At 54.2% G+C, this 4,861-nt stretch overlaps 1 pseudogene; it reads right to left on the reverse strand.

The window, feature by feature from the left end:
• Positions 1 to 1,162: 1,162 nt before the first annotated feature.
• On the reverse strand, positions 1,163 to 4,028 carry LOC102924731 (large ribosomal subunit protein eL6-like; annotated as a pseudogene).
• Positions 4,029 to 4,861: the final 833 nt, after the last annotated feature.

Genomic DNA, 4,861 nt, shown 5'->3' on the forward strand with positions numbered 1-4,861 from the left:
CATGTCTGCTCCTGGCAGCACCAATTACTTCAAAGAGGATAATGGCCATTGAAGAAACTCGTTATGGAGTTTGCTTACAACGTGGAAAGGCTAGCCATTCGGGCAAGAAACTCTTCTTGCCTAGACTGCTTGACAATATGTTGTATAAACTGGACATGCAGGACCCACAGGAAAATAACCACTGAACTTTGGCAAAACAAGGCGACATGGTCCTTCAGGTTCCTGCTTCACAGAGGAAACTGCCAGACATTTTGCAGGACACGTAGGAAAGCAAGTAATGAGCTTTGCCAAAATAGATGGGACAGTCCTTCAAATTTCCTGCTTCACTGAAAAGTCTGCCATATACTCAAGGCCTATAGGCTGAAGACAGAGGCCCCAACATTACAGAGGACCTTTGGGTGACTGTCCAGGCAGCCAGATGTCTCTTGTCTAGAGTTTTGGAAGTTGCTTGCAATGTACTTCCTCTTTACTCACATAATATTATATCCTTCTGGGGACTTTGATGGAGTTGAAGACTAGATAGTTATAATTATAATTTTCCTTAGTTATGATAAAAGATAAATTAGATATAAAACTTCAGATTCACTAAGATATATAATTAAATGTTTTCTTTAATTTTGTCAAATATAAATAGACTATATATTGTAACTGTGATTCTTGCTTGGTAACAGTTTAGTCATATATCATTTTACTATGGTAAAATGAAAACCTTCCTTTTTGATTAGACAGAAAAGGGCAAGTGCTGTGGGATGGTCTTTCTGTATGCTGTGAATATGTGTTACTACCATGGGTTAATAAAGAAGCTGCTTTGGCCTATGGCAAGACAGGTTATAGCCAGGTAGGAAATCCAAGCAGAGATACAGGGAGAAGAAGGAGGAGTCAGGGAAAACTCTGCAAGCCACCTGGGGGAGCAAGATGTAACAGAACACAGGTAAAGCCAGGAGACACATGGCGATGCATAGATTAATAGAAATGGGTTAATTTAAGATGTAATAGCTAGCCAGCCATAAGCCTGAGCCATAGACCAAACAGCTTGTAATTAATGTGAAGCCTCTGAGTGTTTGAGTGATTATTTTATAAGCTGCTGTGGGTCAAGCAGGACACAGAAAAGTTTCCAGTTACATATCTGCCTAAGGATGGCACTTCCCACAGTGGACTGAGCTCTTCTACATTAATTAGCAATAAACAAATGCCCCACAGACATGTCCACAGGTCAGTTTGATGGAAGCAACTGCTCAACTGAAGCTCCCTTTTCCCTGATGCTGCAAATTGACAACCAGGATCAGCTACCACAAAGAATGAACAGCATTCTCCCAAAATTCATATTCCAAAGGTCCAGCATCTTCGAGGGTGACTATGTCTGGAGATTTTTATACATATATACATATACAGCTTTATAAACACATGCTGTTTAATTAGGTTGTTAGCAATTTAGAAAACTAGTTTGTGGGGGTACATCCCATTAGTCAGAGAGAACTGAGATCGCAGGTAGCCCTGGAGCTGGGGAATGGTTTTGATCGCTGGCAAAATCTGCCAGTCCACAGTTTTCTAGTCTGCCTTGCGCTCCTCTGAAGTCTCGTATTTCTCCTTCTCTGTGTCCAAGACCTCACTCCTGGTGCCCGGGTGTGCTCAGCTGCTTCTTGAAGTGAGCGTCAGTCAGGTATTTGGGGATTTTAACCTTGCTGATACCAACTTTTGTAGAGGTGATGATGAGAAAGTTCTGGTGTGTTCTGAGCAGAGGAACTCTGTTGAGGGCAAGAGGTCCAGTCACAAGGAGCAAGCCGCTGCCCAGCTTCTTTAGGAAGGCCACTCTCTTGCCCCTGTGGCACCCGTGAGGATGATCAGGATAATCCCAGGAGTGACGCTGGCAAGCAGACTTCTCACCCGCAGGCTGAAGGGCTTTTTGCCATGACTCAGCAGCTCCCGAGTTGTAGGATAAGACCCCGGCATTTTTTTGAAGCTTAACCACCCTGAATACCACGTTCTTGTCACCACCAACCGGTTTGTGGCAGTAACAAGGACCTTCTCCCTTTTCTTCTTCTTTTCAACCTTGGGTTTTACAACTGAGTTTTCCTTTTGTACAAGGCCTTTCTGGAATATATAGCACATCAGAAGTATCTGCCAATTCCTCTAACCAGGACACGGTTTCAGCTGCAACTGGGGCTTCTCCTTCTTGGGCTTTTAAACTTCAGGGTCACTCTTTTTGGCTGCAGCAGCAGCAGGGGCACCACCAGCAGCAGCGGCAGGGGCAGGGGCACCACCACCAGCAGCAGCAGCGGCAGGGGAACCACCAGCAGCGGCAGGGGCACCACCAGCAGCGGCAGGGGCACCACCAGCAGCAGCAGCGGCAGGGGCACCAGCAGCAGCAGCAACGGCAGGGTCACCACCAGCAGCGGCAGGGGCAGGGGCACCAGCAGCAGCGGCAGCAGCAGGGGCACCAGCAGCAGCGGCAGCGGCAGGGGCACCAGCAGCAGCGGCAGGGGCACCAGCAGCAGCGGCAGCGGCAGGGGCACCACCAGCAGCGGCAGGGGCACCACCACCAGCAGCAGCGGCACCAGCAGCAGCGGCAGGGGTACCACCAGCAGCGGCAGGGGCACCAGCAGCAGCGTCAGGGGCAGGGGCACCAGCAGCAGCGGCAGCGGCAGGGGCACCAGCAGCAGCGGCAGGGGCACCAGCAGCAGCAGCAACGGCAGGGTCACCACCAGCAGCGGCAGGGGCAGGGGCACCACCAGCAGCGGCAGCGGCAGGGGCACCAGCAGCAGCGGCAGCGGCGGGGGCACCACCAGCAGCGGCAGGGGCAGGGGCACCAGCAGCAGCGGCAGGGGCAGGGGCACCAGCACCAGCAGCGGCAGGGGCACCACCAGCAGCGGCAGGGGCACCAGCAGCAGCGGCAGGGGCAGGGGTACCACCACCAGCAGCGGCAGGGGCACCAGCAGCAGCAGCAACGGCAGGGTCACCACCAGCAGCGGCAGCGGCAGGGGCACCACCACCAGCAGCGGCAGGGGCACCACCAGCAGCGGCAGGGGCAGGGGCACCAGCACCGGCAGCGGCAGGGGCACCAGCACCGGCAGCGGCAGGGGCACCAGCACCGGCAGCGGCAGGGGCATCAGCGGCAGCGGCAGGGGCACCAGCAGCAGCAGCAGCGGCAGGGGTACCACCACCAGCAGCGGCAGGGGCACCACCAGCAGCGGCAGGGACAGGGGCACCAGCACCAGCAGCGGCAGGGGCACCAGCAGCAGCGGCAGGGGCACCAGCAGCAGCGGCAGGGGCACCAGCAGCAGCAGCAGCGGCAGGGGCACCCGCAGCAGCGGCAGGGGCAGCGGCAGCGGCAGGGGCACCACCAGCAGCAGCAGCAGCGGCAGGGGCACCACCAGCAGCGGCAGGGGCACCACCAGCAGCAGCGGCAGGGGCACCACTACCAGCAGCGGCAGGGGCAGGGGCACCAGCAGCAGCGGCAGGGGCACCAGCAGCAGCAGCGGCAGGGGCACCACCACCAGCAGCGGCAGCGGCAGGGGCACCAGCAGCAGCGGCAGAGGCACCAGCAGCAGCAGCGGCAGGGGCACCACCACCAGCAGCGGCAGGGGCAGGGGCACCAGCAGCAGCGGCAGGGGCAGGGGCACCAGCAGCAGCGGCAGGGGCACCCCCACCAGCAGCGGCAGGGGCACCCCCACCAGCAGCGGCAGGGGCAGGGGCACCACCACCAGTAGCGTCGTCACTCCCAGCCTTCATGGCTGCAGGCATTTTCTCCTTGGTGTCAGGCTTCTCGGCTTTTTCACCCGCCATCTTGCAAGATGGAAAAGAGACTAAGGTCCCGGCTTCTGGTCTAATGTGGAGATGGGTTTTAAAAATATATCTATTGATGAAGAGAGACGCTGAGGGAAGGGGCCAGGTAGGACTTCTTAAGGAGCCAGGTGTTGGTGGCACACGCCTTTAATCCCAGCACTCGGGAGGCAGAGGCAGTTGGATCTCTGTGAGTTGGCGGCCAGCCTGGTCTGCAGAGTGAGTTCCAGCATCGGCACAAAGTTACACAGAGAAATCCTGTCTGGGAAAAAAAAAAAAAAAAAGACTTTTTAAGGGATGACATCAATAAGGCACATTCCCAACACAGAACAAGGTAGACGCTGCTGCTGATCCAGCTGTTGTCCTGCTGTTCTGCCCAAGGGCGCTGGAAACCAATTGCAAGCCACACTTCTCCACCTTTGCTCCTGGTCCCACCACCCAAGACAGCATGCACCTCTGTCCCATAGTTTTTAAGGTGTCCCATGTCCTCAGAGAAGACTATGCCCATAATGCCAAACAAAACAAAACAAAACAAAACAAAACAAAACAAAACAAAACAAAACAAAACAAAACAGCTCCATCCAATTGGGCCAAATGGCGGAATTCCCACAACAACTTATTTTTATTTTATTTTGTATGTGTGAGCGCTTGCACATAGTTTCTGTGCACCACACAAATGCCTGGTACCCATGGGAGACAGAAGAGGCACCATATCCTCTGTCATTAGAGTTACAGATGGTTGTGAGTCACCTTGTGGGTGCTGGGAACTGCATCTGTGTCCTCTGCAAGAACAGCAAGTGCTCTTAACCACTGAGCCATATTTCCAGCCCCTGGATATGGATCTTAAAGGAAGCTCATAAGGTTAAGTGGGGGGAGGGGTGTCCAGTGCCCCCAGATCACTGCCACAGTCAAGAATACTGGTTAGCTGGATGTGGGGATGCATGTCTGTAATCTTAGCACTTGTGAGAGGACCATGAGTTTGAGTCCAGCCTGGTTTACAGAGCAAGATAATCCCCCAATTATTTTTTTTTCTTTTCAAGAAGGTCTCATGTAGCCAGCCCAGCCTGGCCTCAAAATCACT

This window comes from Peromyscus maniculatus, chromosome 7 (genome assembly GCF_049852395.1).
Source record: "Peromyscus maniculatus bairdii isolate BWxNUB_F1_BW_parent chromosome 7, HU_Pman_BW_mat_3.1, whole genome shotgun sequence".
NCBI lineage: Eukaryota > Metazoa > Chordata > Mammalia > Rodentia > Cricetidae > Peromyscus > Peromyscus maniculatus.